General features: G+C 38.5%; 1 protein-coding gene across 8 annotated transcripts in view; it reads right to left on the reverse strand.

The window, feature by feature from the left end:
- PEAK1 (pseudopodium enriched atypical kinase 1) overlaps positions 1-22,963 on the reverse strand; it is a 303,174-nt gene that overhangs the window by 241,536 nt on the left and 38,675 nt on the right. For 6 of the 8 annotated variants that reach the window (XM_060174716.1, XM_060174714.1, XM_060174713.1 and 3 more), the window contains exon 2: positions 11,655-11,718. The exons of the other annotated variants lie outside the window; for them this stretch is intronic. The gene's annotated coding sequence lies outside the window, so the exon portion shown is untranslated. The remainder of the gene's footprint in view (positions 1-11,654; positions 11,719-22,963) is intronic. 8 annotated transcript variants of the gene reach the window in all.

Genomic DNA, 22,963 nt, shown 5'->3' on the forward strand with positions numbered 1-22,963 from the left:
TGATTATTGCAATAACTATCTATTGTCTTCTTAAACCTTAAAACAACAGGAATCTCCCACTTCGTCTATAGAGCCTATGTTTCTCCCAATCCTGGAACCTCTGGGGTGGGGCTCACCTCCCTGCATGCTTCTCTCAAGTCAGGCCAAATGATATTGCATCCTCTGATTCCAACCTAATCAATGCAACAAGTACCATCTCAACATGCTTCACCTCAGACTGTGTACAGAGACGTCAGGCATGGATTGCCAACCCTTTACCCTCATTACTCCAGTGAGGCCTTTCCTTTCATGTTATTCTCTAATTCCATTGCAGGAGGTTCACTTCCTAACAAAGTCCCAAAACCTAGATATAGGCCAGGTCCCGTAAGATAGAGCATATGTCACATGTATCTATAAATTAGGGCAAAATATATACCTGAAAGCAAAAATACACAATACTCTTTAGTGAGTCACTATCAAGTTCATAATGAAATAGTGTCTACTTAGACTTAGATACCCTCCTCACCTACTTCCTATTACAGTTCTCTTACTCACTCCAAAGCTAACCTTAGCAAAGCAAAAGCAAGGACTGCAAAAGCTGAATAAGGGCAAGAGACTGGCATACTTTAATGATGACTCTTTAGTCACTATAAGGCCATTCCACCAGCTGGGGCCCTAATCAGGGAGTCCTGAGTCTCCCAAACAGACTTGATGAGCCTAGACCTCAAATAAATCCCTCTCTCCACTGTTACCAGTCATCTTTATCAGGAACAACAAAATAGACCCCTTTGTGGGCCCCCATAGGACCTTGCCCTCAACTTGGATCAACAATGGTAGAGAATGCTCTATCCTCCAAAGGGAGGCTGGACAACATACTCTATGATACACCTGAGGAAGATGGGTCAATACTGGGGCAGCATGGAATGTTCCTACTCATGACCACAGAATGTGAACTCAGATCTAGAGGAATGCAGAGGTCACAAAGGCTCCTAAGCTAATTATGGGCCCTATATCAGATCAAATTGATGGGGTTTACAGTAATATTTATACCCATTTCCCATATTAGGGAATTACTCTCTTCCCTGAACCAGCTTTCTGGTCCTTTTCCCAGCCATGACATCATCTCCCCAGACAATAATTAGGATTCACCTGCATATCAGATTTCAGGCTCAGGAAAAAAAAAAAACACTAGTATAGCTACAGGCCCTTTGAAATATAAATTAAAATATGTCTACTAGCTATCTATAAAATGGAGGACCCCCCAACGCTTCATCTGCACTATTCCAGCCTTTAGGTCCATAACTGTCCAACAGTTTGTTTGGCTTTGTATATTAACTCTCTTTTCAGCTACCAGGTTCCTGATGCTAGCAGGATTCGACCAGACTTTCCTGGACAGAAAACCCCCACCAATGTGCCTTGGAGCTCTGCATCCCCAGAGCCCTTCCCCACTAGGGAAAGAAAGAGACAGGCTGGGAGTATGGTTTGACCTGTCAACGCCCATGTTCAGTGGGGAAGCAATTACAGAAGCCAGACCTTCAACCTTCTGCATCCCACAATGATCTTAGGTCCATACTCCCAGAGGGTTAAAGAGTTCCTATCAGGGGAGGGGTTGGTATAGGGAGGTCTGGTGGTGGGAACTGTGTGAAGCTGTACCCCTCTTATCCTATGGTTTTGTCAATGTTTCCTTTTTATAAATAAAAAATTTTAAAAAAAGAATTGGGTGCATAAATCCTTTCGCTTAATTTCAGATTCACAGTATACCATTTTGTTGTTGCTTGTTGTTTTGCTATGTTTTTTAATAGAGCCCTGCTCAGCTCTGGCTTATGGTGGTGCGGGAGATTCAACCTGGGACTCTGGAACCTTAGGAATGAGAATAACTTTGTATAACTATATGCTGTCTACCCCCCCCACACACACATATAGTATACCATTAAGTTATGAAAAATAGGGGGTCGGGTGGTAGCGCAGCGGGTTAAGCACATGTGCTGCAAAGCACAAGGACCGGCATAAGGATCCCGGTTTGAGCCCCTGGCTCCCCACCTGCAGAAGAGTCGCTTCACAGGCGTTGAAGCAGGTCTGCAAGTGTCTATCTTTCTCTCCCCGTCTTCCCCTCCTCTCTCCATTTCTCTCTGTCCTATCCAACAACGAACGACATCAACAACAACAATAATAACCACAACGAGGGCAACAAAAGGGGGGGAATGGCCTCCAGGAGCAGTGGGTTCATAATGCAGGCACTGAGCCCCAGCAATAACCCTGAAGTAAAAAAAAAAAAGTTATGAAAAATGGTAACTGTCAGAGGTTCATCTGAAAAAAAAAGACTCAGTTTTTGAAAAAGCAATAGCATTAGTAATACTTTAACCCAATAACTTCCCCCAGTCAAAGCTTAGAATAAATATGCAGAAAAAGACCGATAAATTCTTTATATCTCATTTTATTGAATGTTTAAATCATCTAAAATTGACCACTGATAATTATTCATACAATTATCAGAATACTCCACTTTTCCACCACCTTGGCTATGCAGTTTACTGAAGACATAGTCTATTTATAGCAATTCATGCTTAATCTGCTATACTCGCTAAGCTACTTACTCAAGGCACATTTAATAAGCATTTATAGAGTGCCATGCACTCTTGGTGCTCGAAATAGCATGCTGGGTCAAATGAGACTATGGCTTACAGACATGCTAATATTACATAAGCTATTACAAATATTACAAGTGCTATAATAGAAATGTGTACAAATCACTATGGAGATATAAAAGAAGAAATAAATTCTTCCTGAGGAAGTGAAGAAAGGCCTGTCAGACTACCAAAGTTATAACTAAGTATTGAGAGACTAGCTGGAGTTTGGTAGATTATACTAGAAGTTATTTATGAGTTATTTATGAGAGGAATGCAATAAACCTGCAGTCTGTACAAAGTTGTGTAGGCAGAAAACAGTACTTGTTGGCATGGTAACAATCAAACTCTGTGGCAAGCAGGGATGAAAAAAGTATGGCCAGCAAGGAGCATGACGGATCTTCAATGAACTGCATTAGAAAGTTTGGGCTTAGTTCCACTGAAAATGTAAAGCACAATATTTTGAGTAAGATATTGTTTTGCTGTTAGAGAAATCCTTCTGAACATACAACAAAAAGAATAAAGTTTGAGGCAACCAAAAATGGTAGATCTTTGATAAAATCATTAAAATCATTACTATTCAAAAGTTAAGATAACAGGATTTAGTCTTCCTATGGCTACACCTCTCTTTGTAAGCAGCTGTGGAAAGAACCAAGAATAAATACCTTTCAGAGCTCACTTTCCACCTACCTAACTAAAACCCTAAAACTTCCAACTCAAAAAAGCTAAGCATGGGGGCTGGACAGTAGCACAGCAGGTTAAGTGCCCAAGGTGCAAAGCACAAGGACTGGGGCAAGGATCCTGGTACGAGGCCCCAGCTCCCCACCTGCAGGGGGGTCACTTCACAAGCCATGGAGCAGGTCTTTCTCTCCCCCTCTGTCTTCCCCTCCTCTCTCCATTTCGCTCTGTCTTATCAACAACAAAGCAATGACAACAATAACAACAACAACAATAAACAACAAAGGCAACAAAAGGGAAAAAATAGCCACCAGGAGCAGTAGATTCATAGTGCAGGCACTGAGCCCCAGCAATGACCCTAGAGGCAAAAAAAAAAAAAAAAAAGTTAAGCACATGCCCTGTAAAGGTCCTCTTGAAGTTGTTATGTACCCTTCGAACTAAAGGGTAGTCAAGTGGCAACTGGTTAGGGGAGCTTGGGACTGTGGATATACCTTAAACAATTTATTGCACATTCTAAAATTGTATATGATATAAAATATATTTTTTAAATATTTTCACTGAGGTAGAAGGAACATAAATAAGTACTCATACTACCTAAGTATATGATATTCACATATAGTATTGTCAATTAGCAATTTCACATCATCTTCATGTACAAATGAGTACTCTGTGCCTAGAAACCAACAGAATTGGCACAATCTCTCTTTTTCTAACATCTCTTTTAATTTAATTAATTAACTGAACTGAATATAGACAGAACCAAGAAAGAAGGGGGAGACAGAGAGGGAGAGAGGCAACTGCAGCACAGCTTCACCACACATGAAGCTTCTTTGGGCAGGTGGGGACAAGGGGCTTGAACCCGGGTACTTGTGCCTTGTAACATGTGTGTTCAACTAGGGGTGCTACCAGCTGCCTTGAAACCAAGGGAGATTTGTAGCTTTTTTAATGTATTATCTTTATTTATTGGATAGACCCAGCCAGAAATTGAGAGAGAAGTGGGTGACAGAGAGGGAGAGAGACAGAGAAGCCTACAATACTGCTTCACCTCTGCAGGTGGTGGTTGGGGGCTTGAACCCAGGTCCTTGCATATTGTAACATGTGCGCTCAACTACGTGTTCTACCATCTAGTCCCAAAAGCAAAGGGTAGCGTTGGTGGTATAGTGGTGAGCATAGCTGCCTTCCAAAAGCAAAGGGTTTTTACTGCCACACAGTACTGATCTAAAATTTGGTCAAACACTTTAAATATCTCTGAAGTATTTCTTTGGTAGGAAAATAAAACATTTCCCCAGAGGCTGTGTCCAGCATACTCTTCTACTTGAGGAAGACTGGTCTTGAAATGAGTTAAGCATAGAATATTCCTAGCTATGACCATGGAATGTGAGCTCAGACTGAGAGGGATGAAGAGATTACACAGACTCCTGTGCTAAATATGAATAGACATGGGCCCTAGGTCAGACCAATGGGGTTTACAGTTAACAGTATTTATATATGAAACTCTGGTGGTAGGAATTGTATGGAGTTGTATCCTTCTTATCCCACAATCTAGTCGATCATTATTAAATCACTAATTAAAAAAAAAAAAAGGAAAAAAAAGGAAAGTGAAATGACTTAAAAATAGCTGTGCCATCCAGGTGTTGATAATAGTTTGATAAAGAGAAACCATTTAGTGCAGGATCAATGTATAGCTAAAGGCAGATATTTGTTCTAAACGAATGAGCTACTTTTCATTAGTGTACAAGATGCACTACCCTTGCATTAAATAAACACTCAGTGAGCAGCACGCTGTAGCAAGCAGCTGCTGGTTAATGACGAAGAAAACCACGGACCCTTTGAGGCCAAATTCCATCACTCAGAAGCATGGAAGCAGCAAAAACATACACTGCTCTTCAATATCAACCCTAAATAACCATGAAAAAGAAGCTTCTTGGCTTTCATGTTATTTTGTGGAAAGAGCACTCCCAGCATTAATTACATATACTAAACAAAACACTTGGAAACAATTAACTATAAATAAGCAGAAGTCAAGATACTCTTCATTTTATTCTCATTCCACTTTTCTTTATACTAATATTCATAGTTAAGAAGAATGGATGCTCTAAGAAAAGCATTAAGTAAACTAGTCAAAGTTTGTCTTCTGCATCCATTCACTTACCTCGTTGTTGTTTTTTTGTTTTTGACCTTTGTCCTATTTCACTACTTCTTTCCTTCCACCACCCTAACCTATGCCCAGCACTCTCATATTTTCTAGGACCTCTGTCATAATGTCCTCTGGGGGTGTGTGTTGGCCTTTCTTACTCCTGTGTTAAACTTTTTATTTTTTTCATAGAATGCCATATAGCCAATAACTATAAAGCCCACACATATCAATAACTCCTTTCCTTTTGCGTCTTCTTCACCCAAAACTAATGCTTTCTTCTAGCCTCAAGACCAGAATCCCTCCTGCTTTCTTAGGAGTCTTTTAATCACCATTAATCTTCCCTACATATTTAGCTTTCTCTATTCTCTCATATTGCCCTCATTACATAAACACAGTCTCTACCTAAAATACAATAAAACCCTTAGCTCAAAATATAAATACTAGCAAAAAGAAATTATCCTAAGGTGCCCTTCCTTTAGTCTGTCTCTACACTCTCCTTCCCCTCAAGTTTAAATGTCCAGTCTACATCATATATGACTTCTGTCATAGTGCAATGTCACCATTCTATCAATCCAAGGGCTTTTTACTCCTGGTCTTTGGAAAGAATTCAGGAGATCTATGAATTGGAAATTAATTGTTTTCTACTCCCTAAAGTTACTAATATTTACTTTTTTACTTATCTATACACCTTCCATTATATATTTTTTACATAGCACTAAATAAAAAACATATTACTTGATCAAAATTAGTTTGGTAATAGTATTTTATATACTTAATTGTATTTTTTGGCCCATAACAGCAAAATTTTAATATAATTACTTTGCTTTATGGTGCTATGTGTTTAAAGATTTATTTATTTAATTATGAAAGAAGAGAAGGGAGGGAAGGGGAGGGGAGGGGGCACCAGAGCATCACTCTGGAATATCACCATGGCTTCATGCTCGTGAATGCAATGCTTTATCCACTGCATTGCCTCTCAGGCCCCTCTATACATTTTACTTTATCTGCATAAGACTACATTTTCCAAAGACGCTGCAAAAAAAAAAAAAATCTCTACTCCACTTGTCCTTCTAGCAACAGAATGTAAAATTTCCTCTCCCTCATATAAACTGAAGACACCAGTTGTCTTCTCCTTAAGTCCAGGCATTTAACTTGCTTATCACCAAGAAAGCACTGTGGAATTGAGAGTGAATGACTTCCAGAGCTAGGGTAGGAAAAGCAATAGAGCTCTGGGGCTGGGTTTGAAGAGGTTTGTTAAACAGCAGTGATTCCCAAGACAGAATCTGACATCTGGAACTGGAGTAGTAATATGTAAACATTTGATACTGGTTTTGGGGTATGAGGTAGGCTGACGCTGAGAGTACCTAGAGGCACTCATTAGCAAAACTCTAATGACTCTTGAGAAGGCTATTTGAAAGCCTTAGAGGAGGGTAATTAAAATGTTCTCAGAAGATGAAGGAAAGAATATATTTATTATAAGGTGGCACAAAATTTAGCAAGACTCTAGCTAAGTTAAAAAACAGAAAATGTTGGTAATGAAGTGAAACTTCTAGTTAAGGTAATTTCTAAGTAGACTATCCAAAGTGTCAATGGCTTCTTATATGTGTGTTGCTGAAGATGTGAGTTAGAGAAGGAAGTGCTCTGTTTTCAAGCAGAATTTAGAGAAAATACAACCAGCAGGGGTAAGAAGAAGGAGGAGGAGGAGGAGGCAGAGGAGAAGGAAGAAGAAGGTTTAGGGGTTGAGGATTGGCATACTTGGTAGAGCAAATGTATTACTGTATGTAAGAACTTGGTTCAAGGCCTTGGAAAAAAACAAACAACAACAACAAAAACATGGTCCCAACTTCAGAGGGAAAACTCCAAGTGCAGTGAAGCAGTACTGCAGATGCTGCTCTTTCCCTCTCTCCTCTCTTCTTCACCCTTTCTTCCTTTTTTTTTTTTAATAGAGGTAGGAAGGCAGAGAGAGTGTGTGAAAGAAGAGGCCATGGAACCTAAACTTTCTTCAACATAGAGGAGGCCAGGCTTGAACCCAAGTCACGCACATGGGAAAGCAGCAAACTATCCAAGGAAGCTATTTCACTTTCCCTATTTCTCTCTCCCTCTCTATTTCTCTCTACCTTTCGAGCAAGGAGAGAGAGAGAGAGAGAGATCTAAAGATGAAAATAAAATACAGGGTGTTGAAAGCAAAATCTAATCTCCATTTAAAGATAAAGCCAAGTGTGCTACTGCAAAATCCTTTGTTAACATTTGGTTTCCCCTTCTTGATCACCTCCCCAGTGGCTTTTCTGTACTTGTCCACTAAAACTAAACATGCCTGGAAGCTTTATTCTAAGCCCTAAGCAAGTATTTAACCATTTCCAAAATCCAGTAACTTCAAAAACTCTCTCTCAAGTCCTGCCTTTCTTCAAATACTGCAGACATATCTGCACTTGTTTATTTCTCACAGTAACTCAGTGGCCTGGAGGTGGTGTGGTAGGTACAACACCAGGCGTATTTAGAAGCATAAAGTCTTAAGTTCAGTCCCCACATTGCATAGGTCAGTGATGCTCTGTTGCTCTAGCTTTTTCATTAATAAATAAATCTTTTTTTAAAATTTTTTTTAATTTTATTTATTTATTCCCTTTTGTTGCCCTTGTTGTTTTATTGTTGTAGTTATTATTGTTGTTGTTGTTGTTGGATAGGACAGAGAGAAATGGAGAGAGGAGGGGAAGACAGAGAGGAGGAGAGAAAGATAGACACCTGCAGACCTGCTTCACCGCCTGTGAAGCGACTCCCCTGCAGGTGGGGAGCCGGGGTTCAAACCGGGATCCTTCTGCCGGTCCTTGTGCTTTGCGCCACCTGCGCTTAACCCACTGCGCTACAGCCCGACTCCCAATAAATAAGTCTTAAAATAAAGAAGAAAAAAAAAGAAAGAGGAAGGAAGGAAGGGATAATGGCGTCAAAAGGAAAGGACTGTCTAACCTTGGGGGTATTGTGGGAGTGAAGAGGGGTTTGACCTAACCTGAAATTGATAAATAAGAGGACTATTAGAAAGTCAAATGCTCCATGTGATCCTATCTGCCTTGGCCTATCAAAATAATAAAGAACAGCTAAGACCTGAAGACCAATTAAAGGTTTTGTTTTAGGAAATAACGAACAGATGGTTCATTATGGTCCAGAAAACTATGATCCAAGAGAGGTGTGATGATCTGAAGGTCTCAGATCACTCTCCTCCCTGCAGAATGTTCACAGTATTCAAAAGTTGAATGAACCCAAATATGTTCCAAGTAATAAGCAGACAAGCAAAATACAGGTTATACATACTGAGGAGTCTAGCTCCTGATTGCGAAACTATGTGATTTTCCCCCATCCAACTATAAGCAGTTACAAAGACCTTGCCTGGCAAGTTTGACATGGGGAAGATGCCTTTCCCTTACCAGAGCTGGTGCACAGTCACTGCATTGTAGCATCTTCAAAGGGAGCAGCAGTCAGTGACTCCAGTCCTCTGGCTAAGCCAGCTCTTATGCACAGCTACAGTCCTAGTCCAGACGCTTATCTCTGGACTCAGCTGAAACATTTACTCATACACTTCTGCTGAGGTCTCCTCAATAGGGAGAAAACACAGAAGACGCTTTTCCCCTCTACTTACACTCTGTATTTTTCCACTCAAGCCCTTTCCACTTCACCTTCCAACCCACCCTACGTCCACAAATGCAGAAAACCTGTTTGAGGCACCCCTGTAATGGTGAGACATTGCTCACCCTGTACTGGGGAGGGGGTGAAGGGTTCTGCATGAGTTTTCAGGTTTTTCCTCTTGTTTATATTATCTTAGTAAGTGAATAAAGGTTTATTTCTTTCATTTTAAAAAAATGATTTATTCACTGAGAGGGAGAGACCAAAAGCATCACTGCAGCTGGGAATCAAATTTAGGACATTACCATGCAAGTCATATGCTCTATTCCTAAACTACCTCCCAGTCAGCTAGTTTAAGTCAGCAGCCTTGAGATCTCTATCTCAAATCTCTCTTTCTCGATACAGTTGAGCTGAGCCCCTGATACATATGATGGAATATTATCTAGCCATAAAAGGAATGCTTTAGGCCCAAGCATACAGTAATCCTAAAAGCTCTCTATTAAGGGGGAAAATCAGTCACAAAAGATCACATGTTGTATGACATGCAGAGCATGCAGATTACAGGAAAGAAAGATTAACAGCTTAAGTAGTTACTGCTAATGAGTACTATTATCTCTTTAGAGGGATGAAAATATTCTAAAGTACATCATGGTGACGGTTGCACAACTCTGTAAGTATAATGCATTTTAAATTGTACACTTTAAATAGATGTATGAATTTTATGGCAGGCAAATTACTTCTCAATAAAGCTATTTTAAGATAATGTTGGTGTATAACATACCTAGAGCTCTAGTACCATGGAAAAATGGGTAAAGAACAGATTGCTGTAAAAGAGTTTGTAAAATATTCTCTAAGTAAGAAAGACTGGAGGATTGATTCTAAGGCATGAAGTGGAATAATAACAGTTATCTCTAAAAGAGAGCATTCTGGCAACTATGATGAGAATTCCTTAAAGAGCAACTGTACTCAAAAGTAAAAAAGTGAGGGGATAGGTTTACAATGATCCTTTAAAATATATGCCTACTTAGAAGAGAAAACACAAGTAGAACCTGAATTGGAATTGACATATTGCACCAAAGTAAAAGACTCTGGGGTGGATTGGGAGGAGAATACAGATCCAAGAAGGATGACAGAAGACCTAGTGGGGGTTGTACTGTTATATGGAAAACTGGAAATGTTATGCATGTACAAACTATTGTATTTACTGTTGAATGTAAAACATTAATTCCCCAATAAAGAAATTTTTTTTAAAAATTGCCTACTAGCTATCTACAAAATGGACACACACACACACACACACACACACACACACACACACCACCAACTCTTCATCTGCACTACTCCAGCCTTTAGGTTCATGACTAGTCAACAATTTGTTTAGCTTTATATGTTAACTCTCTTTATATGTTAACTCTCTTTTCAGCCACCAGGTTCCAGATGCTAGCATGATGCCAACCAGACTTCCCTGGACAGACAAGCCCACCAATGTGTCCTGGAGCTCCAACTCCCCAGAACCCCACCCCACTAGGGAAAGAGAGGAAAGGGGATAGGGGTATGGATCGACCGGTCAACGCTCATGTTCAGTGGGGAAGCAATTACGGAAGCCAGATCAGATCGTCTACCTCCTGAATCCCACAATGACCTTGGGTCCACACTCCCAGAGGGTTAAAGAACAGGAAAGCTATCAAGGGAGGGGATGGGATATGGAGTTCTGGTGGTGAGAACTGTGTGGAGTTGTACCTTTCTTATCCTATGGTTTTGTCAGTGTCTCCTTTTTATAAATAAAATAAAATAATAAATAAATAAAAAGTAAACAGAGATTATGCGCTAGCTCACCAGGTAGAAAGAATACTTTAACATATGCAAAGGCTGGAGCCATACCTTCATCACCATATGGGAGCACCTACTTAGGGAAGCCTCACCAGTGGTGGAGTGGTGCTGTAGCATCACACCTTCTTTCTGTCTCTCTCCCTGTCTTTCACCCTTGATCTAGAAAACAGGGAAAAAAAAAAAAAAGTCTGCCAAGAGAAACTGAATTAAGCAGGCACACAGTCCCAGACAGCAACAAATAGAAAAACAAATAAAAACATAAATAAAAACAGAGGACAAAAAAAAAAAAAAACAGATGACAAGAACTTGAGCAAAACTATGAAAGAAAAGGATATCTTTAGAGTAGAATACTATCCACAAAAGCTATCTATGAAAACAAACTACTAGTATACTAAAGAGGCAACTATAGAAAATAACCAGGGATGGGTATGGGGCACTCTTAAAAATCAACTATTAAGAGTTAAGAGTTCACTTTCAAGAACATATTTATAATATCACTATATTTCTCAAGAATGTGTCAGAAAACAGCAATGTGAATTCTTGAGTATAAAAACAATGAGAGATTCAATTAAAATAATTTTGTCACTTTTCATTTCTTTCAAATATCCTGCAAAGTAAAAGAATATATATTTTTAGATATATAAATACACATACATACATATATCTGTATAATATTTACATCCTGTTACAACTCTCAGAGGAAAAGACATTTGGTGCTATCATAAGTTTTTCTGAAATAATTCTTTCTCATAAAATATATTTTAAAAAGTAGGTGCATTAATAAAATATCTCACCTTAGGGTTTTAAACAAATCCACAGAGAAATGTGTACAATCTAAATTCCAGTTTAGGCAGATACCTGAATTAGAGAGAGAAAAAAGATAGAGTCAACATGATTAAACCTCTGTGGGTAATTTAATTCTTTCAACAAGAGATTTCTTCTTTGATCATTTAACTTTTGTGTTCAAACTATTCTTTTAAAAACCAGCAGAATGTAAATAACCTTAATTTTTTTAATATTTAAAAGATTTTTCCATTTATATGTTAATGAGAGGAAATAGAACCAGAACATTACTAGTATAGCCACAGGCCCTTTGGAATATAACTAAAATAGGCCTACCAGCTATTATAAAAAGGAGACCCCCCCTGCCCCCCACCAACTCTTCATCTGCACTACTCCAGCCTTTAGGTTCATGACTAGTCAACAATTTGTTTAGCTTTATATGTTAACTCTCTTTATATGTTAACTCTCTTTTCAGCCACCAGGTTCCAGATGCTAGCATGATGCCAACCAACTTCCCTGGACAGACAACCCCACCAATGTGTCCTGGAACTCCGCTTCCACAGAGCCCTTCCCCACTAGGGAAAGAAAGAGACAGGCTGGGAGTATGGATTGACCTGTCAACGCCCATGTTCAACGGGGAAGCAATTACAGAAGCTAGACCTTCCACCTTCTGCATCCCATAGTGACCTTGGGTCCATACTCCCAGAGGGCTAAAGAGTGGGAAAGCTATCAGGGCAGGGGATGGGATACGGAGTTCTGGTGGTAGGAACTGGGAATTGTGTAGAGTTGTACCTCTCTTATCCTTTGGTTTTGTCAGTTTTTTTCAAATAAATAAATTAAATTAAAAGCCAGCAGAATGTAAATAACCTTATTTTTTAATATTTAAAAGATTTTTCCATTTATATGTTAATGAGAGGAAATAGAACCATAACATTGCTCTGGCATATGCAATGCCGAGGATAGAACTAGACCTCATGCTTGAGAATTCAATACTTTTAATCACTGCATCACCTCCTGGGCCACAAGAACCTAAATTCTGTTAGACAATCCATCCCCTTTAATTATGAACATTTTCATTTCTTGAAATAAAAACCATATCAAAACATATATCAACATAGGTGAGAGTTACACAGAGGCTATCAACTCAAGAAAATTATTTCTGAGAGGGGTTAGATAGCATAATACTAATGCAAGAGCCTCTCAGGCATGAGACTCCAAAGTCCCAGGTTCAATTCCCTACATCACTATAACCCAGAGTTGAACAGTGTTCTGGTATTAAAACAAACAAACGAAAAAAGCATTTTTCCCATTAATAGTAGTGTCACATGAGAAAAAATCTGGAAATCAGGGCACACCTGGTTACACATGTTACGATGTGCAAGCCCTTGGTCCCCACCTGCAGGGGGAAGGCTTTGCAAGTAGTGAAGCAGTATTGTAGGTGTCTTTCTGTCTCTCTCTCTCTCTCTATCACTCCCCCTTCCTCTTGATTTCTGGCTATCTCTTGCCAATAAGTAAATAAAGATAATTTTAAAAATCTGAATATCTAAAAGTAAATCAACAAGTTCATAAAGCTTCAGTACTTGCTTTAGCTACCAAAATGTGCACAGACATGACTTGAAACAGTACAAGGCATGAGCTTAGGAATCAGTTTACAACTGAGAGACCTAGCTACTACTACAATGATTATAGAAATAGCCAGATGGTTCTCACCTAGAAAACTGTCCTAAATAACAAAATAAAATAGATATCCAAAGACCTATATAACAATTCAATTATGACTATAAATAAATGGAGACAAATTAAGTGTCCAAGTTAAGTCAGAATTAATATGCAATCATTAAATTAACAAACTCAAAATGCTGAATATGAGAAATTGTGATGGGCAGAGATGGGGACTCTATGCTACCTGATCAATTTCTCTGCATATTCAATTCAATCAATAGAACAAGCAAAGCTGACTCACAGTGACAGAAAGAGGGTCCATTGTTACTGGAGCCAAAGGCTGTAAGAGAGAATTAACTGCAAAAGGGCTTTAAAAACTATTTTTTGGGGGGGGTCAGGTGGTAGCGCAGCAGGTTCAGCACACATGGCACAAAGCACAAGGACCAGCATAAGGATCCCGATTCAAGCCCCTGGCTCCCGACCGGCAGGGGGGTCACTCACAGGTGGTGAAACAGGTCTGCAGGTGTCTTTCTCTCCCCCTCTGTCTTCCCATCCTCTCTCAATTTCTCTCTGCCCCTATCTAACAACAGCAACAATGATAAACAACAAGGGCAACAAAAGGAGAAAAAAAATACCCTCCAGGAGCAGTGGATTCATAATGCAGGCACTGAGACCCAGCAATAATCCTGGAGGGAAAAAAAAAAAACCTTTTAGAAGCAACAGAAGGTTCTATATCTTCATTATGGTGATGGTTACACAGATGTATGTTAGTCAAAACTCATCACACTGTGCTGCATATAAATTATGTCTTCCTAAAACTAATTTTTAAAATAAAATTTTAAATTCTCAGTGACAAGCCACTGCTCATCTGAGTAATGTGAATTACTTGTAATGAATGCATTTGCTAAGAAAAAGACTAGAAACACAGTATTAGTAGTGATTTACTTTGTATGAAGATCACATGTGATTCAAATTTTTCTTATGTTCTATATTTTCAAAAGGTTCCAATTAAGTATACATTTTTATTTATGTGAAGACTATTTTATTTAAAGCCAGAGTAAAAAGTCTATAATCAATTTGTGGTTTTATTAATTTGTTCACTAAGTACGTACTGCAGGCCTCCATGTACAAGTATAATTCTTATTTTTATTAGTAACTTAATAGTGATTTATAAAATTTCAAGACAATGGAAGTATAGTTCCACACTACTCGCACCACCAAAATTCTGTGTCCTTACCCCCCTCAATGAAAAACACCAAACTCATGTGTTTCAACTCCACATTTAAGTGAAACCACCCCAAAGATGTCCATCATTTACTTAATTAACTAAGCATAATCACCTTTCCTTTCATCTATTTTATCCCAAAGGACACAATATCATCTTTTCAATTTGCTGAATTTGCAGAACATCTTTACCTAGTCATCTGTTGATGGACAGATAGGTTGCTTCCATATTTGTGCTATTGTGAATAATGCAACAATGAAAATGAGGATACTTACAGACCTTCAAATTAGTGTTTTCATGACATCTGGATAAATGCCTAGAAGTGGTATTGCTGTAGAAGACATTTTCATCTCAGTACAAACAGCATTCTACAGTGGTTAAGCAACACTTCTGCACTTGGCATAGTTCTCCGTGGTTCACCTTTCAAGGAACTGCTATAGCCAGTGAATGTGCATGCATCAACACACTGCAGCCATGTCTGGTTTTCTTTCATCTTTACACTGCAATGTCAGGTAGATCAAGGCTATCTTCAAAGACTTTTTTTTAATAATAATTACCTAACCGTTCTGAAAATAAGCCTACCATTTCTATGTTTACCTGAAATGTGTTACATAGTCTGAAATATGTGTTTATAAAAATCATAGCCATTGATAACTTATTTAGTTACATCTTTGTGAGTTGTAAGCATTTACTTAAAGGATAGGCAATTTTACAACTACTGCAATGCCTAGTGTTTAAAACTATGACACTGTAGAAAAATATAAATGAAACAGAAGATAGATGAATGTGACAGGGAAAACAAAGAGAAAAGCAAAAAGTATTAATCAAATAGAAATAGCAGATGTGCATACGTAACATGTTATAACCAACTCCCCCTACCCCCAACAGCATGGTAACTCAAGACTCTGGGGACAGAAGTTAAAACATTTAAAAATTCATTAACATTTCATAATAGAAAAATCTAAGATACTTACTCTAATGCAGGAAATGCATGTGAAGTAAAAATAGCAGAGAGAAATTCTAGGAGACTTATTAACTCAGAAATTATTTTAAATCAACAGTCACAAAGAGTAAATCACTACACTTAGTTACAACTATGTAATATTTTACTCTTCTAAATTTTATGTTCAGATAAGTTGTATAAGAAAATATTAATCTGGGCTGGCAAAAGAGCTTACTTGGATAGTGTGCTGCTTTAACATGGATAAACCAAAGTTCAAGTCTGGGCCCCATCATATAGAAGGAAGCAACTATGCTGAGGTGTGACTATCTATCTATCTACCTATCTACCTATCTATCTATCTATCTATCTATCTATCTAAAAATAAAAAACATTAAGCTGGGGAGTTGGGCTATAGCGCAGCGGGTTAAGCGCAGGTGGCACAAAGCACAAGGACCGGCATAAGGATCCCGGTTCGAACCCTGGCTCCCCACCTGCAGGGGAGTCGCTTCACAGGCGGTGAAGCAGGTCTGCAGGTGTCTATCTTTCTCTCCCCCTCTGTCTTCCCCTCCTCTCTCCGTTTCTCTCTGTCCTATCCAACAACAACGACAACAACAATAATAACTGCAACAATAAAACAACAAGGGCAACAAAAGGGAATAAATAAATAAAACAAATATTAAAAAAAATTAAGCTGTTCTTAATGTAAAGTATAAATAGTTATACTATATATACTAATAACTATTAAGTATTGCTAGAATAGTGTATGTTTATCAGGTATAGCTATCCACTCAACCCTGACTCCCTTTTCTTTCTCTGAGGTTAATCTGATAATATATAAGGACTACTGTAGAGTAAGTGTGCTCTCTAACTCTCCACTGAGTCCTTCTTACATGCAGCTAATCAAATACCAAAATGAGTTATTAATAACATTTACATATGACCAACTTGGCATCAAAGGTCATCTATTTCATTATCTCAGCTTCATCTCCCTCAACTCTAGTCACATATCTAAATTAAAATAATTAATCTACTTAACAGTCCTGAAAAGAGACCTTGACCTTTTTGTCCTTTAGACCTTAGTGTATGCTGTTTATCTCCTATGGCCAAGTTCTTCCTTTCCTAGCTACTCAAATTCTTATATTCAATAGTTATATATTCACTTCACTGAAAATACTCCCCTTTTCATAATATTCAGAAGTAGAGGTAAGTAGTATTAATTAAAAATGATATAAAACTGAAGTTATCAAAAAGCAATTATTATTATTTCATAATCATCTTTGAAACATATGGTCTGTTCACAAGTACTTTAACTCTTTGTTATAGCCTTAGTTATAATACTACATGCACACCAACATGCCAGATATTTTTACTAAATATAGCTTATGGGAGAAAATCACCTAATCTGACACTCAAAAAAACCACAGATGTTCACCTGTCTATTCCACATAGTAGTTCCTAGTACACAGTAGGTACTTTCAAAACACTGAGTTGAACAAAGTTGAACAGTCATGGGTAAAGTATTTTCTCTGCTCTCCATAGGACTTTATTATATTTCAAACATGTAACTCATCACCTCTAGCAATAAAAGCATAACTTAGACCACTACAAATGCTTGACATATTCGGAGAGCTCTCAGAAATGAGAAGAGGTATCTATAGACATGTTCCCCAAGTTACACAAGTCTAAGATACATGGCCTCACTGTTGTCAATGTGCTATATTTAGATGGTTCTGAATTGAATTATTCAAGCATATACAAATACAACCTTGAAGGAGTCCACATACTTGCTCCTGACAGGCTAGAAACAAAAGCTGCTATTCAGATAAAAGATGACAAGCAACAGGAATCTGACAGGCCAGTAATTTACTACATTTTTCTGCACATTTGAATTTGTAGGCTTCCATAGCCATTAAGCAAAATTAAGTCTCATGATGTCAGCCAGAAAACCTCGTGGGCAACAGTTTTATGCCATTAAGAGAACTATCATCTTCAATCTGTTTGAATTTGTGTTTGCTCATTAGAAGTCTCTCAGGTGGTAGTGCAGCGGGTTAAGCACATGTGGCGCAAAGCAAAAGGACCAGAAGAAGGATCCCGGTTCCAGCCCCCAGCTCCACACCTGCAGGGGAGTTGCTTAACAGGTGGTGAAGCGGGTCTACAGGTGTCTATCTTTCTCTACCCCTCTTATCTTCCCCTCCTCTCTCCATTTCTCTCTGTCCTATCTAACAACGAATGACATCCGAACGACATCAACAACACAGTAATAACCACAACAAGGCTACAACAACAAAGGCAACAAAGGGGAGGGGGAATGGCCTCCAGGAGCAATGGATTCATGGTGCAGGCACTGAGCCCCAGCAATAACCCTGGAGGCAAAAAAAAAAAAGAAGTTTCTCAATTAATAGAATGAGTTCTCTCTCTCTCTCTCTCTCTCTTTCCTAACTCTGTCTCTCCAGGGCTTCTCTGTGCCAGGCTAACTCTTTCAGATAGAGACAGAGAGTTGGAGAGAATAAAAGAAGTTTCCTTCCTGAAGTTTCCTTCAATACTGTAGGGGTTGAATTTGAGCCAGGGTTGTGCACACAGCGAAGCAGTGCACTGTCCAAGTAGCCTAATTATAGTACCACAAAAGACATTTTAGTGGCACCTTTGCTCTACCAAGTCATATTCTTCCTTCTTTCCCTATGCCTAAAATAGTTCAGATATAGCTGAAGAAAGTAAGTATCAGCCTTACAATTCTCTCCCCAAAATGGAACATTTTCAAATATACAAATGTGGTTTTCTTTTCCTCTTTCTTTTTTTGGATAGGGCAGAGAGAAATTAAGAAGGAAGGAGCAGATAAAAGGGTGGGGGTGGGGAGATAAACCTACAGCAATGCTTTACACCTTGGGAAACTTCCCCTCTGCGGGTGGGAACCATGGGGCTTATATCCGGGTCCTCTCACATGGTGACATGTGTGCTCTACTGAGTGTGTCATTGCCCAGCCCCACAAATGTAGTTTTTTGTTTTTTGTTTTTTTTACCAGAGCACTGCTCAGTTCTGCCTTATGGTGCTGGGGATTGAACCTGAGAACTCAAGTCTCAGACTTGAAAGTTCTTTGCATAACCATTATGCTGTCTCCCCACAGCATACATACAAATGTAGTCTTTACATATAATATATTCATTGAATTTAAAAAGCTACAGTCAGAAAAAGACACCTTCATCTTCCACTGCCTACTTATTTATCTTTGAATCCACTATGTATACCCCCCTCCCCCGACCCTGCAGCTTCAGAGCCTTGGCAAATGTTACTTTCTCAGCTTGGTTTGTCTTCTGCTCAGATTTGACTCTGACAGATTTCTATTCACCACAGAAGTCTTACTGGTTTTCCCAAAATAAAACAAAAAGGCTTATGTAATCTCCTTTGGTATACTCCCATTAACAGCTTCTTCAAAATGGGCTAAATAACTCTGTCTCTTGTAGACAGAGAATGGAACACCTCTTGGCAGAGTTAATTATCAGCTGCCACACACCAGTATGGCCTTATGGGTTTACTAAAGAATGAAATCACTTCTGTATGTTAGGCTAGTAAATAGACTCTGCCCCGTCCCCCCAAATCCAGCCAGCCCTAAGACATTTGCTGGCAACCCAGTTTCCACACATCCCAGCCCCATCACCACCACCACAACTCACCAAAGAGCAAAGTATGATAAACTCTATAGGACAGAAGAGTCCTTCAAGACCCTCACCCAGAATTGTGAGCATGTTTACTGATTGATGGCTATGCTTATCTGGCTGGTAAAATCCAGGCTTTTAAGTATAAGACAGGAAAGAAGTCAACTATCTGTTTTCTATGCTTGCCTACAGCCTTGGAGAAAATACATGCTTAGTTTGATAGTATGGGCAAAAATCTTTGGTGTGATATTTTACATAGAGCATATGACTCAAATGTTTTGTTTACATTACTAAGTAAAGTTCCTATAGAACCACACTCTAAGGATACCACAAGCCATCACTACTGAACTAATCAGGCTTGGATGAGAAGGCAGGTGTCATTAAGGAAGAACACAAGTGATTATTTCAGAAGTAGATGGAGAGGCAAGAATGAGGAGAGTCAGTTAATTATGGATCACATGTCTAATTACTGATTTTACTAGGGAATTCAGATACTTCTAATTAGTTTAACTTGGCATATTAATTATAAATAGAACACCGTAAGAGAATTTTCTAGTCACAGAAAATTTACTGAGTATGTAAAATCAGACTTCAAGTTATCACCTTTATAATTTAATAATTAAATGTTCAATAATGCATGGTGATCATTTGAAAGCCATCAATAAAATATATATCACATTAAACTCAAGTTCCTGTGACAACTACTAAGGTGGTGATACAATCTTTAGAAAAAATCCACCAGGGAGAAGGTATGCAGCTGAAAGAAGAATGAATATATAGATTTAATGATAATTTTGGACTTATAAATGGTGATAGACTATTTTAGACTACTCAATCATTTTTTACTCATATTCTAGGGAGTTTCAAAGAGCTCTAAAATCATATTATTACAAGTAGCAATGAAAGGGAAGAGCAATAGCAATATCTTTGGAGAGAGAACTTTAAAAGTCTAATTCCAATACTGTCCCATTAACCTAAAACCAGTCTTTAGTAAAATGATGTGGTATGACATACTATGTTAATAAAAACAATCTAGGGCTGGTGAAATACCTCATTTGGATAGTGTGCTATACTGGTCGCCCTGTGTGTGACTCAAGTTTGAATATGGCCCCACAGCATGGAAGGAAGCTTTGGTGGTGTTGTCTCTTTCACTCTCTCTGTCTCTATCTAAAAACACATAAATAATTTTTAAAATCTAGAAAGTAAAAAAAAAAAAGTTCAAAAAAATGTCTTATATTAAGCTCATTCAGAACAGATTGAAGAATGCCAGCCTGATATTTTGTAATTATTAAAATGAGAAACAAGAAAGGAACAAAAGAAAAACCATTAATACAATATATCTTAATGTTATTGAGCTTTTAAAGTAAATAATATTCCCTATTAGCACTATGTGAAGTTAAGCAGAAAATGTATACAAATAATAGGAAAGTACTAGTAACAGCAACTGCCGTTTCTTAAGCATATATACTATATAATATGCTATATATACTATATATAGTAATGTACTATTATACTATACTAAACAAAATGCAAGGTGCTTTACAATGGGTGGGGTAAGGGGAAGATAGCACAGGCTTTATACAGTAGGCTTTCATATCTAAGGCACCAGTCTAAGCCTAAGTTGAGTCTAACTCTGGAAGAAGATGTTGAAGGAAAAGGAAAGAAAGAGGAAGAATATTTTGAATCAGACCATATCATGAGATCAACCTTTTCTCTTTCTAGTGATTTTTCTGAACTGAATACTAATGTTTAATCTTTATAATGAAACTTTTAAGCCTTTTTGATATTCTGATGCTGTAAAAATACATTATAGTGCAGCTACAAAATCACTTTGCAAAGCATACATTCTTCACCAAAAAACTGTATGATTTGAAAAGATTTTTGTTTTGAAGTTGTTGCCTTTTTGCTTTATAAAACTACATCTTTAATGATAAAAACAAAAGACTGGGCTTACAACTCTCAATTTGTGAATGCCTACAATATACCTTTCACCTTTAATCTGTCATATTATCTCTAATCGGGATTTGCATATGTCAGGCGCCACTACCAATAGCCATCACTGCATATACCAGAACAGTGCTCTAGCCTCTCTCATGCTCATAAATTTGTGATTATTATCATCATCATTATTACTACCGGAACACTGCTAAACTCTGAGATATGACCGTTTCTTCCTTTCTTTCTCTACTTCTTTCTTTTGCTTCCAGGGTTATCATTGAATCTACTGCTCCTGGATGCAATTTTTTCCATTTTACTGGATAGGAAAGAGAGAAATTAAGAGAATTGTTGTTAAAATTCGGCGGGCTCTGGCTGGCCGGGCTAGCTTCACGGCGGGTAACAGAGACGCAGAGACAACGGCTGGGCAGGGAAGCTGTATTTCTTTATTCAGGAACAATGATTCACAAACAAAGACAAACTAATGACCAAACAGAACTCTGCTGTCTCTTTGCGGCGGCACAAACACTCTCTCTTACTCTTGAACTCAGGAACTCTCCAACTCTGGAACTCTGGAACTCTGGAACTCTCGTACTGGGGAACCCTCTGAAACTCTTCCACTGTGGAACTCTCTCTTACTCTGTAACTCTGAAACTCTCGAACTCAGGAACTCTCGGACTTCCTTGGGGCGGGGCCAAGCCGGCCGCGAAATTAACAGGACTGATGCAATTCTCTTGGCGGGGAAGAACTACCCAATGTAAAGCATACAACAAAGAATAGGGGGAGGTAGAGAAAGACACCCGCTTCACTGCTTGTGAAGGGACCCAACCCTACACCTCGCAGGTGGGGAGCCAGGGGCTCAAACCAGGATCCTGGAGCAGGTCCTTGTGCTTTGTACATAAACTCTGATTTCTAGTTTGGTACTGAACCTTTGGTGCTTCTGGCATGAAGGTCTTCCAGCATAACCACTATGTTATCTCCCCAGTCTGTTAAGTATTTTTTAAATATTTTTTATTGGATAGAGACAGACAGAAACTGAGAGGAAAGGGGAAGTAGACTGACAGAAAGAGATTCACCTGCTGCACAACTTCACCACTCCTGAAGTTTCCCTCTGCTGGTGAGGGCTGAGGGATAGAACCTGAATCCTTGCACATGGTAACATGTGCTCTCTACCAGGTGCACCACTAGCTGACGCCTGATAAGTTGTTTTGTTTTTTTTTAATCTTAGTCTATCTTCTTTACTTGACCTAATAAAACTTGCTGAGCTTGTACACATAAAAATCTGTACATAATTTATTTTTTCTAGCACAATAATGCCCATGACTGGACGAACTGAGCTGAAAGTTAAACTTCCTCAATTGTATCAGACAACCAACCTATAATTTGAACAAGTTACTACTTTCCAGATGAGTGTAAAAAGAAAAACTTGCCTGCCTATTATAATTCCTAAACCTTTGTGCATCTAAATACTGAACTAGATCTGTTATAACAATGTCTATCATAAAAATTAAGTAAATGATTTGTCACTATTATTTCACTTGTGTAAAGCTAAGCTCCAAAATAGATTTCTTTTTAAAAAATATTTATTTATTTATTCCTTTTTGTTGCCCTTGTTGCTTTATTGTTGTAGTTATTATTGTTGTTATTATTGATATCATTGTTGTTGGACAGGACAAAGAAAAATGGAGAGAGGAGGGGAAGGCAGAGGGGAAGAGAAAGACACCTGCAGACCTGCTTCCCAGCTTGTGAAGCGAGTCGACTCCCCTGCAGGTGGGGAGCCAGGGGCTCGACTGGTATCTTTATGCCAGTCCTTCCACTTTGCGTCACCTGCACTTAACCCGCTGCTCTACAGCCCGACTTCCAAAACAGATTTCTATAGTTATTTCATTTTGTTAGTAAAGTAAT

The sequence above is a fragment of the Erinaceus europaeus genome, chromosome 16 (genome assembly GCF_950295315.1).
Source record: "Erinaceus europaeus chromosome 16, mEriEur2.1, whole genome shotgun sequence".
NCBI lineage: Eukaryota > Metazoa > Chordata > Mammalia > Eulipotyphla > Erinaceidae > Erinaceus > Erinaceus europaeus.